The sequence below is a fragment of the Microtus ochrogaster genome, chromosome 10 (assembly GCF_000317375.1).
Source record: "Microtus ochrogaster isolate Prairie Vole_2 chromosome 10, MicOch1.0, whole genome shotgun sequence".
NCBI lineage: Eukaryota > Metazoa > Chordata > Mammalia > Rodentia > Cricetidae > Microtus > Microtus ochrogaster.
In genome coordinates, this window is record NC_022016.1 from 50,116,063 (window position 1) to 50,127,515 (window position 11,453).

Genomic DNA, 11,453 nt, shown 5'->3' on the forward strand with positions numbered 1-11,453 from the left:
ACACACATACGGCATACACACATGACACACATACACACACACACATGCAGACACTCTCATAAATAAAAGTTTAAAAATCTTACAAGACAGCGGAACCATGGGTTTTCCTCAGTTCAGCCTTGGTTTCCCTTGGTCCCTCCATCTCACCTCTCTCCTGGCTAACTGAAGATAGTCATCTAGTGATATTTTGTTTGCATTTTAACAAATAAAGTTTGCCCGAAGATCAGAGTGCAGAGCTAAGCCACTAGAGGCCAGGGAGTGATGGCACATACCTTAAATCCCAGACTCAGAAGGCAGAGGCAGAAGGATCTCTGTGACTTCACGGCCACCCTGTGCTACACAAGATTGAATCTGTCTAAAAGAGAAACAGAGCTCACATGAAGGTGTTTCCAGCGTTTGAGATCCCATGCCTTTAATCCCAGCACTAGGGAGGTAGAGACAGGAATGATGTGGCTGAGCAGAGAGGAATATAAGGTGGGAGGAGGCAGGAGCTCAGGGCAGTCTGAGGATGCAGTCTGAGGACAGGATCGCCCCTTTGGTAGAGGTAAAAGGTCTCTCTAGTTGCTGGCTGCACTGCTTCAGTGATCTCTCAGCTTTTACCCCCTAATATCTGACTCCAGGTTTTTATTAAGAGCAATTAGAATTCGTGCTACAGTCTTCTGTTGTCATTGAATCCATTCTTCCTTCCTTGCTCTCAAGGACTGAAACCATTTGCTGGCATGATGTCAGCTGAGAAGAGCTTGGAAGAGCTGGGTGCCTGAGTTCTCCGTTTTGCGGCCTCCCACTGAGCACAGCCATGTGACCATTCTGCTGGGCTGCCACTGAGCCAACCACCACAGACTGCTCCTTGTTTCTTTGTTTGATTTGGTTTTCTTGAGACAAGGTCTCCTCCAACCCAACCTGACTTTGAACTAGCTATATAGACAAAGCTGACCCTGAACTCCTGATCCTCCTTGCAAGTGCTGGGGTTCCAAGCAACCATCACCACACTTGGTCATGTCTGTCTGTCTGTCTGTCTATCTATCTATCTATCTATCTATCTATCTATCTATCTATCTATCTATCTATCTATCTATCTATCTATCTATCTATCTATCTATCTGAGATAGGGTATTGCTATGTAACTATGTTGGCCTAGGATTCATGAGCTACCTGCCTTCTCTTCCATGTGTTGAGATTCTAGGTCTGTGTCATTATGCTTGCTCTCTGTGACTGAAAGTGCAGAGCCAGGCCTCCCCTTTTTTGGAAATGGGGTGTACATATTTCTGACTTGGTGACACACAGGAGAAGGGAGGAAGCCATGTGTAGTGGGAGTGTGTAGCTTCATCTTCATTTTGGTCCAGGAGAAGAGACCGTAAAAGAGCAAAGGCGAATCTCACAAGCTGGCGGTAGCCAAGGAGATTCCTTCCCACTCTTCCCCATCAGTGTCCAGAGCTCCCCACTCACACAGTGTGTGCTCTTAGACCTAGTGCCCCATCACCGAAGAGGCTTGCTTCCTGGACGCAAAGGAGGTCTTCTTCCTTAGGCAGTTCACTGTCACAGGCTCCCCACTGCCGTAGAGGTTGCCTGGCTTCCTGAGTCTGACCTGGGTGTGAAGATAGGTTCCTGGGTTGGGGGATGGCTGGGAAACACAACACTTCTGCTGCCACATACCTGTCTGGGTACGACGTTCAGGAAGTTTGCTTTTTCCATCTTGCCCAGATTCTGTCTTTAGCGGTTTAGACATCTTGAAGTCTGAATGCTAGCACTAGCCCTGCTGGCTCCCCTGAGTGCAAGGTGAGACCAGGCCAGCGTTAGTCAATTCTAGTTTATTACCACAAAATGAGAAGTCACTCTCTGATGGCCATGTGTTCCCCTCTGCTGGTGCTGCCTTGCTCAGGTCCCTCAGAAAGGCGTTCTCTTAGAGTCTGCGCTGTCGAGGATCCTGGAGCCGTTTCACCAGCCAAATTGAAAAGCCCATGGCTTTTGACTCTATCCCTTGTTATTTCCATAGCTGCTAGATCTGGTCCCAAACACTCAGTCAATGCCTACCACACAGTCCCAGGCTGCTTGGAACCAACATGCCCTCCTCGTGGTCCCGGGCTTTGTAGACTCCAGACTTGCTTTAGTTGAAGCTGCACATGGTCTGGATAGCACCAGGAAACTGCAGGCTGCTGCGTGAGTGCCTCGCGTGTGTATATCTGCATGTGCATATGCGCTTGCCCGTGTAGGGGTGCATCTGCACACGTGTGTGTGGATTCTTGCGTGTGAGTCAGAGGACAAACTTAGATGTCTGTCTTCGTCTTCTAACTTTTAAAGACAGGGTTTTCTTATTTTAGGCTATCTATGCCTGAAGTTTCTGCATGATCCTCAAGTTTCTGGAGATTGTCTGGTGTCTGCCTGCTATTCTCTGGGGGGAGTGCTGGGGTTACAGACCTTGGTGCCGTGTGTCCGGCTTTTCTATAGCATTTAGGGGGTTCAAACTCAGTTCTTTGTGCTTGCATAGCAAGCACTTTTACCCACTAAGTCATCTCCCCACGCCATCCCTGTAGCAAATTAGCTCGATATGGGAAATAACCAGGCCAGCTTAAGGATAACAATTATATTTTTAGTGGTTATAATGGGAAACTCATGCCACGTGAATGGGGAGTCTGACTTCCTCTGTGTCTGCAGAGAGTGCACACACCTGATCCCTCTCAGTTTTTCTTGCTCCGGTCCAGGTAGCCACGCCTTAACTGGGTGTGATTGGTTAACAGAGCTTCCCCATCACATCCCCCCCCCCTTTTTTTTATTTGTTTGGTGACTCCTTTGGGACAGTAAAAACCAAGGTCTAGTTTGAGTGAGGAGAAAGTAAAAATTGAAGAGGCTAGGAGGAGCTGGCAGGCACCTACACAAATCAGGACAAGGGAAGGACCCGGAAGTCTGAGACCAGGACCTGTGAGGCCGAGGAAGGTGCTGCGTGGGGCTGTCTTCTTAGCTTTCAGTTGACCAGCAGCTCCTAGGGAGACCTGAGATCATCAGGCCATCAGCGGTAGCCCTGGTTCAGTACAGCAGTGCTAGCTTGGGAGTCTGTTGGTGTTCCCAGGCCCGAGACACCAGGGGGCACCTGATGGAGATCTCCTTTGGGGCCCATGAGCCCGGGCAACACCGTCCTAGAAACAGGGTTGGAATTCAGCCATGTGTGGGTTTTCAGACAATCCTCTGTTCTCTGCCTCAGCTTCATGTGGCTGTCAGGAAGCGTGTCCCCATTGTACAAATGGAGGCTTAGGAAGAACATGGGGTTGGTCACAGTGCCACCACGAGGGAGACAGAACCAGGGCACGGACCTGGGCTTCCTGGCTCCTGCAATTCTTTCTGTTATGCTCCTTCCCTGAGGTGCCTCACAGGTCTGAGACCTGTGGTCATCTCTGCCTGCGCTCTCTCTGTCAGAACAGAGGAAGGTCTTGGGCTCATGAGGAATCAGGAGCCGGGCCATGTCGGGTGCTGGAGCTGCCAACTCTCTCTCTCCCCAGGCTCTGGTCAGATGGGAGGTGAATCTGCTTTTCCTGGTCTGCTGAAGCCATCTTGATCCCTGGCTGTGCCCCCATCTGTCCTCCCAGAGAGATGAGCCCTGCTCTGAACTCTGCCCAAGATTTTCGAGTCCCGCTCGGAGTCTGGTGAGGCATATCTAGCATCCCTGACTCGGAGCAAATGGTAAACCCTACTTGAGGGCAGCATTCAATTATGAAATCTATTTCTCTTGCCACATTAAAAAAAAAGTCCCCTAATGTGCCTCTGTGCATACACAAATCCAGTGACACATCACTAAATGTGTATGCGGTTGCCATGGAGACGTCTCTCTTCTAACATGGCATGCTAAGAGCACAGCGAAGGGGAAGTTTTCTTTATAAAGAGAAGCGGAGCAGAACTTGGTTAATTGTCATCACACTAATCCCCAAACTGTCAATCTTCCCTGACTACCTGTCTCCTCCCCGGCAGCAACTTTGCAGTAGAATCCAAATCAGCACACAGGGCTGGGTCCCCTCCTCCACTTTCTCCGAAATTTCACTAGTATCTGCTCCCCCCAACTCCCTGTGCCAAGCACATACTTGGAAGGAACCCAGATCTTGACTTGAGTTTTTACCTGGAGTCTCAGGAAGTGCACCCCCAGGCACCTTCTAGCACTGGCCACTTAGGCCCTTGAGGCTCTAAAGGACCCTTGGCACCATTTCTTTGTAGGAAGTATGGGCTGAGTAGGTAGGTCTCCTGCAGGCTCCTGGGATCACCACTGGGGACTCTAGGCTTCAGTCTTTGGCATCACAACAAGCCCATAGTATGGTGGCACAAGATGTGCTGATTTTATGGTATCTTTTGAATATCAGAAGTCTCAAGTTTTTTTTTTTTTCAAGTAGTGTGTGAATCCACAGAATGTAGGGAAAGAGGAGAAGGCCCGCAGAGACCTAAGTAGGTCTCTGGTCTTCCTGGCTTTCTTAGGATCTAACCCTGTGTTTTTACCTGTCTTTATTGGCTTCACTGATGCACTCTGTGTGCAAAGACATCCTTAAAGTTTGGGGCTTTACCAGTAACTTCTGTGGTTTGTACTGGTTGGTCTGTTGATTGGGACAGTGAGTTACACTGTCCCCTATCTGGGTTTAGGGTGGAGTAGCTCTCATTACTGGTATGGAAGTTCAAGTTTGAGAGTCTTATTATTGGGTCTGCAATCAAGAGCTCGTCTTAGGACTTGAGACCACTTCACCGTGTTTTCTCTTCCTGGCATCCAGGCTGGAGGATCTCTTGGCTGAGAATGACTGCTTGTTGCTTTCTGTAACAAGATTCTGCCAGGCTGGAGAGGCCCAGAGTCAAGCAGGCCCTCTGACTTGCTTTCTCTGAGAAGATCATGAACTCTTCCACAGGCTCAGGGCAGCCAGGAAGCAACTTCAAGAGGTCGCCTGCCTCTCTCCATGCGGAGGCCAGGGGAGTCTTGGTTGTTTTTCTCTTCTCAGAGAACAGACCTGGAGCTCACCAAGTAGCTGAGGCTGACGAGCCAGGGAGCCCCCTCAATCTGTCAATTCACCTTCCAAATTCTAGGATTACAAGTACGAGTAATGTGATTGTTTCTTGCTAGGAAATCTTTAGCTACTGCTGGTCCAGTTCTGAGTTTGTAAAAGGGCTCATGACTGTAGTGTGCTTTCTTGTCGGGACTGCCAGCCCTCAAATAACGACATGGAGACTTATTAATTATGAAAGCTTGGCCTATAGCTTAGTCTTGTCCCTAACTAGCTCTTATAGCTTAGATTAATCCATTTCTATCAATCCACGTTCTATCACGTGGCGTTACCTCTCTTCCGTCTTGTACCTCCTGTTTCCTTTCCCTCTCTCCTGGCTTCTCCCCTGGGCCTTGATTATCATCGCTTACTTCCTCTCTCTGCCTGGAAGTCCCGCCTCTACCTCCTACCTAGCTATTGGCCATTCAGCTCCCAATTAGATCAATCACAGAATATATCTTCACACAGTGTACAAATATCCCACAACACTTGACCTCAGAGAAACCAAGACAAGAGACTTTGACTCTGGGCTCTCCAGCCCTAACAGAATCGACCCTCTGGCAAGAAACTGGTCTCTAACAATGGTGTGCACTCATGTGGTGTGATACAATACGGAACTTGCCTTTCACACGCCACTGTCTCCCTGCCAATTTTGGCTGATAAATCTTCCTGGCGTGGATGTTTGAATGGCTGTTAGGAGAGCCACTGCCTCCCTTTCGCTCTTGGCTTGTACTAGTAAATATCAATTTAGTCCTTATAGAAGGAAAATAAAGGAGACTTGCTTGTCTCCTTAATCCACAAACCCTGTAATTCTCACCTGGAAAGTCGGACTCTCCTATTTCAAATCGCTTTTAATGGCAAAGGCTGAAGGGGGCTTTATTGTTCTTACCCGAGCTTATATTTAAACTCCCTTTTTTCTCACCAGTGTGTTCAGTAAATAAGAAATTTTTTCCCGGAACACCAGAGGGGCCCGCTCAGGGGCGGTGGTGGGTGAGAAGAACTTGAAGCTGGGTATGGAAATGAGTCCCACCCTGTGGGGGCCCAGGAGGGGTCCGCCAACTGCCCAGCAGGCGGTCTAGGAGAATTGGGCTCAGCTGCTGCTGGATTCAGAGATCCTTCCCACCGTCACTTCTGTCCCTGAGGGGAAGTGGACAGATGAGCCCTTGCTAGAGACTCTAGACAGGGACCAACTGAGGTGTGCAGAAGGACAGACACCCAGTGAGATGTGGGGTGTTCTCAGCTCCGTGAGGCCCCATCCCCGAGCTCACCTGCTTCTTGGGTTGGACTCAAAGCCTGACTTTGAGCTCCCTGCCTCGTCCCTAGGGTCTGGGCAGTTGATCTTAGTCTCTGTTGCTCGGCAAAGGTTATGAGCCAGATGGATTCCTGGCCCCACATCTGCCTTTCTTGTTCTTGAGTAACCTCCTCCTTCCCAACAGATGGGAGAGGGCAGCCCAGTGTTACCGACTGCAGTGCCTCTGAGAAGTCCTTAAGTCACAGATGGACTGTCATGATAGCCCTGACTCCTACCAGAGGCCGCATGTCCAAAGAGAAATAAGATGCTCCCCGTGGGGGATGGCTACACTTTGGAGTTAGATGGGTTTCAGGACTTTCACTAGAATTCGTGGGTTGTGCATTTAGACGTGCAGCTAAGTCCTGCTCTGAGTCGGCTAGCCACACAGTGCTACCCTATTGGCTAGCCACACGGTGTTACCCTAGCATATCACTGCATCACAACCTGGTGACCCCACTTCCTCCCTGGGCTAAGAGGCAGCCTGAGAAGGGCTTGGGAACCAGCAGGCCACACTGCCATATAGTAGACCCATTGGAGGCCACATGCTCGCTTCCTGATTGGCCCTGCCCGTAGTCACTCGGGCCTCCTAAGGGCTGACATTTCACCTGGTCAGAGCTGCAGGCCCTTCCCAAGGACGTTTGCAGGTGCGTGGTGGATCTAGCGGAAGCTCCTTGGCTTTGTGGGTCAGGGTGCTCAGTCTTCAAAGCCTGACTGGAGGCCTGGGCATGGATGGACTCAGCAGGACAGCTGCCGCCTTCCTGGTTGCTGTTGGCAAACAGCAGGCCCGTCTTAGTGACTGAGATTCCGGCAAGTGCCGCCTGCTGCCAAAGGAGGCAGCTCCATGTGGCAGAGCCACGCTCTCCTGAGAAGTGAGACTCTGCTAATGTGTTCTCAAGAGCTGTTCCAGCTGGCGGCCCCCATTCTTGCTCCCGTAGCTGGAAGGTCCCCAGCACCCACTTGGGCATGGGACTGGCTCACTGGCAGCACTCGGACCTTGGCCATTCAGCTAAGACCGGAGCCTTCTGCCACCTTCCTCCTGCCTTAGTGGGTCCTGGCACTGTGACGGAGTGGCTTCCTCCTGAAGCCGACCTTGTGTGTGGGGGGAACCACAGATTCACAGGATAAACCTTGGGTCCCAAGCAAAGCTAACTTAATTATAGCCTTAGTTTCCTTTTCTGTACAGTGGTGACCTTGGGAACTTCCTTGGGTTTGTAGGATACCTATAGTGTTTGGCAGAGTGCCTGGGACACAGTAGTTGTTTAATTGAGATTAGCTTTTACTTTGTCACTGATAGAACCCTGGCAGTGTCCAGGGGTTGCAGCTGACTGTAGACAGACAGGAAAGCCTGGTTTTCCGTTTCTGTGGGATTGCTGTGCTCCTCTAGCTTGAATTCCTCCTAAATGTGTGTCCTCTTACCACCCTGGCTTCTCAGATGGCGTAATCCTGATAGATCTGCTCGTCCTGGCCAGGGGACCATGTTGGAGAACAAACCTTAGATCTCATCTCTCTAGAATTCGCGGATGTGCTTTGCCTAGCCCTCCTCTGTCCCTGCGGGAAAGCTCCAGAGTGATCCGGCTCTCCCCAGACAGGAGCAGAGGAACCGCGGGGGGATGCAAAACTTGCCTTCTAACTATTCCAGCTGTGAATCTCTCCCCTGCATTTGTCAGCATCTGGGGACAGTTTGGGGGCATGGCAGTGGGGGATGGGCTCTGTATCCTGTGGGCCAAAGCTAGTCAAAATGAGACTGTGCACAGGATGGCCCCGTAAAGAAAGAATTATCCAGCTGAGAATGTTGGCAGTGCTCCCCCCACTCCTCCCCCCACTTCTCCCCCCCACTGCCAGCTCTCTGGCTAGGCAATGAGGTGACTTTGGGGACTTTCAGGGTACTAGAAGTGGCGTTACCCAGCTGGATCATCTTTTCATGTCTCCTAGTCCACGGGGCCACAGTCTCTTCTTTCTTATTGATGAGCTGTGTGCAGCTGTGGGCAGACCCATCATGGGTGGTGGCCTTTACAGGTGAGGTTCCTTCCACGGACTGCTGTCTCGGGGACCCTGGGCCATTCCACCGATTCACGAGGTGCCTGATTTGTACAGGACAAGGCTTTGTGAAAGGGAACCTGTGCTGGCCTTGTTTTGGCTTAAATGATGGGCCGTTATGATCAGGATCCAGGCCGGGAGCTGAGAGGACTCTCCCACGGCTGGGTGGGTCGCTCACCAAATAAATAGCAATCCACAAGATTTTGCTTCCGACGTAGGTGGCTGTACCGGGGCAGCGGACCTGATGAGGATGTCAGAGAATGTAATCTCCTCACGGTTTGGCGGTCAGCTTTCCATGGCCCCAAATGTCAGGTGGAGTTCCCAGAACACGTGCTAACCTCATGTCTGTTACCCTTGAAGTGAAGCAACACCTTCTCAGGTTGCAGTAAAACCAGGCCCATTTAAAACATACACAGAGCCGAGGTCATAGCTCCAACGAACACTCCAGGCCACGCCATCCCCTAAGACCCCAGGTGAAGAATCGTGTGGCTTTACTTTTGGGCTCCCGCCATCCCCTTCCAAGTCTCTGTTTCATTTCTACATCCCGTCGTGTGGCCTTCAAGGGTTCTGTAGAACTTAGGGTGTGGACCGGCTGCTAGGAGTTAAAATCCACCGTTCTCCTCAAAGGCCTGGGTGGGCTGAGGCCAACGGCCTCCCTCCTTGCCCACGTCTGTCATTGCTGCCTCTGGTGATTTAGCGACTCCAAACAACTGGGAACCGCGGACACTTGTGGGTCAGCCTCTTTTCCTGGCTTCCCAGGAGCAAGTGGAGTTGACAGATACAAATGGAACCCTGTTGTCTGGTTCTTTGCTCGGGCCCAGGGGATAGGGGATGATGGATGGGGACTGGGGGCTGGTGCTGCTGGGTAGAAGGCAGCCTCTTTCCTGTGTGGCTCCGCTCTGGTCTCTCTTCTGCTGCCTTCTCAGCCTCCAGTCAGGAATTGGAGGAAATCTTTATTTAAAACAAACAAACAAACAAACAAACAAACAAAGAAACAAAAACAACACTTCAGAAAATGCCGATTTTCCCTCAGAACGTGTTCTCGGGTTAAAGGGGGACAGTGTGAAGAAATGTACTTTTATCTCCAAACCTCTGTTTCTCTTGTATTGTAGTTTGATTTAAGGAAGGGAAATCTTGTCCTTGAACCTGACGGTATAGAGTGGCATCCCCGGAGTTGCCGACAGGACAGGGGACAAACTGTAAGTGCAGCATCCTCAGCAGCAGCTGCCTCTCTGGGGGACAAAGGTGGACACAGCACCCTGAAGCGGACACAGGGGGTGGAGTGAAGTTGCTGTGTCTCTTCGGTATTCCCTCAGGACAGTCTTGGCGGGGCCTGAGAGATGACTCAGTGGTCAAGAGCACTTGCTTCTCTTCACAAGTGTCTGTAGCTCTCATCCTAGGGGATCCGACACCCTCTTCTGACCTCTGCCGTCACGGCTTGCACATGGCGTGCTTACACACGTGCAGACAAAACATTCATACAAATAAAGTAAAAATAAATAAAATAAAAACAAGTTGTTTGTATGTATGTGTGGAGGTGCACGTGTGTGCACACGGATGTGGAGGCCAGAGGTGGATTTGTTGTTATCTTGCTTTTCTTTCCTGAAACAAGGCCTCTGTTGGTTTGCGATTCTCCGACTAGGGCAGGCCGATTGGCCAGTGGTTCTCAGCGATCAGCCTGCCTCCACTTCTCAGTACCGTGATTACAAGTTCATGCCGCCGCAGGTGGCTTCTGGGAATCAAACTCAGACCTTCAAGCTTGTGTGGCAGGTGTTTGACACATACGTTGTGCAAAATTTATGAGACACAGTATAATCTCTTGACACATACATATAGTATGTAATTATATATAATATATACAATGGCCAAGTCGAGTCCTTTATAAGATGCCATTTTAGTAAAATAAACATTCTACCAGCAATATTGCCAGTCAGATGCCACTCTGTCATGTGGCTACAGGTGCCTTAGCCCCGACCCTGGGCCACCAAGTCTTAGTAATGCTTTGTTGGCGTGTTGGCTGACATCTGGCTTCAACCTTCGGGGTCAGCTTTGTGTTCTCGCTGCCTCAGTCTGCCCGATGCACTGTGGTCTCCACCCTCTGCAGTGTGCTCTGTGTCCCCATGCCCGCAGTTGGCTGTGCCGGGGCCTGCTTAATTGCAATGGTTAATTTGAGAGTGCCCTTAGATGTAAACTTGAAAAAGGCACGCGTTCCGTCATGCCCACGCTGGCATCTTACTGTCTAAGTTTGCTGGGCGCAGGGAGCCGGGGAGCAGTGAGGGAGGTAGCTGAGATGAAAGGTCACCTGTCTGGGCCCTGCCCTATGGGGCCTGCAGCCTGGCATCGTGGCGCCTTCCTTTCTTAGCCCGAGGCACGTTATTCTAGTGACTCATCCGAGCAGCAATTTATGTTCTTGTTCTCCTTTACCAAGAAATAATTTCCTCTCCATCTGCCACTTTAAGACTCAAGGCCTGCGTTTCCTGTGCTGAGAACATAGTGGCCTGTTGTCCCTCAGCTCTGTTTATGTCCTTTGGGGCTGGGGGTGGGGGGGCTTCCGTCTGATGGATGCACAGAAACCAGATTGACATAGCCAGAGCCACGGAGAGGCAGGGACGTGGGACCGCATGTGTAGGAACCACGTGTTGTATCCTGCCACTTTGCTGCCGGTTGTCCCCGCTGTCAGTCATGACAGCTCCCTCGGCCTCCTGTCCCTCAGGAGTGGAAACGTTGCCACTTATCACCATCCAGGGTGACATCTGGGGACGTGAGCTCTGGGCGGAAGCAGCGTGCAGCGAGCAGAAGTGGACGACCACCGCACAGCTTGCCCTGCAGGCTGGATGCCTGTCAATTTCAGGGTCCAGTCTCAGGGCGGGGAGGAGGGAGGAGGAGCCGGGCGTTGACAGCCAGATATCTGTGAGTTCAACACTCTTCACTCACTGCCCTGTCTCCCGGGGCCTTGGCAGTTCTGAAAATGAGTTCTGTACCTTAGGGGCTGCTGGTTACACTCTGGGCAGCCTAGCGAACATTAAGTCACTGACACTCCGCGGTAGGACGGGTGGTCCTTCCTGTAAGTTATCGTCTTCTTGGTGGCTCCCGGGGCAAGAGTGTGGAGAGGGGACTGAGAC

General features: G+C 51.0%; 1 protein-coding gene across 1 annotated transcript in view; it reads left to right on the forward strand.

The window, feature by feature from the left end:
* Positions 1 to 11,453, forward strand: part of Man1c1 (mannosidase alpha class 1C member 1) — a 150,316-nt gene that overhangs the window by 22,869 nt on the left and 115,994 nt on the right. The window lies entirely within an intron of this gene.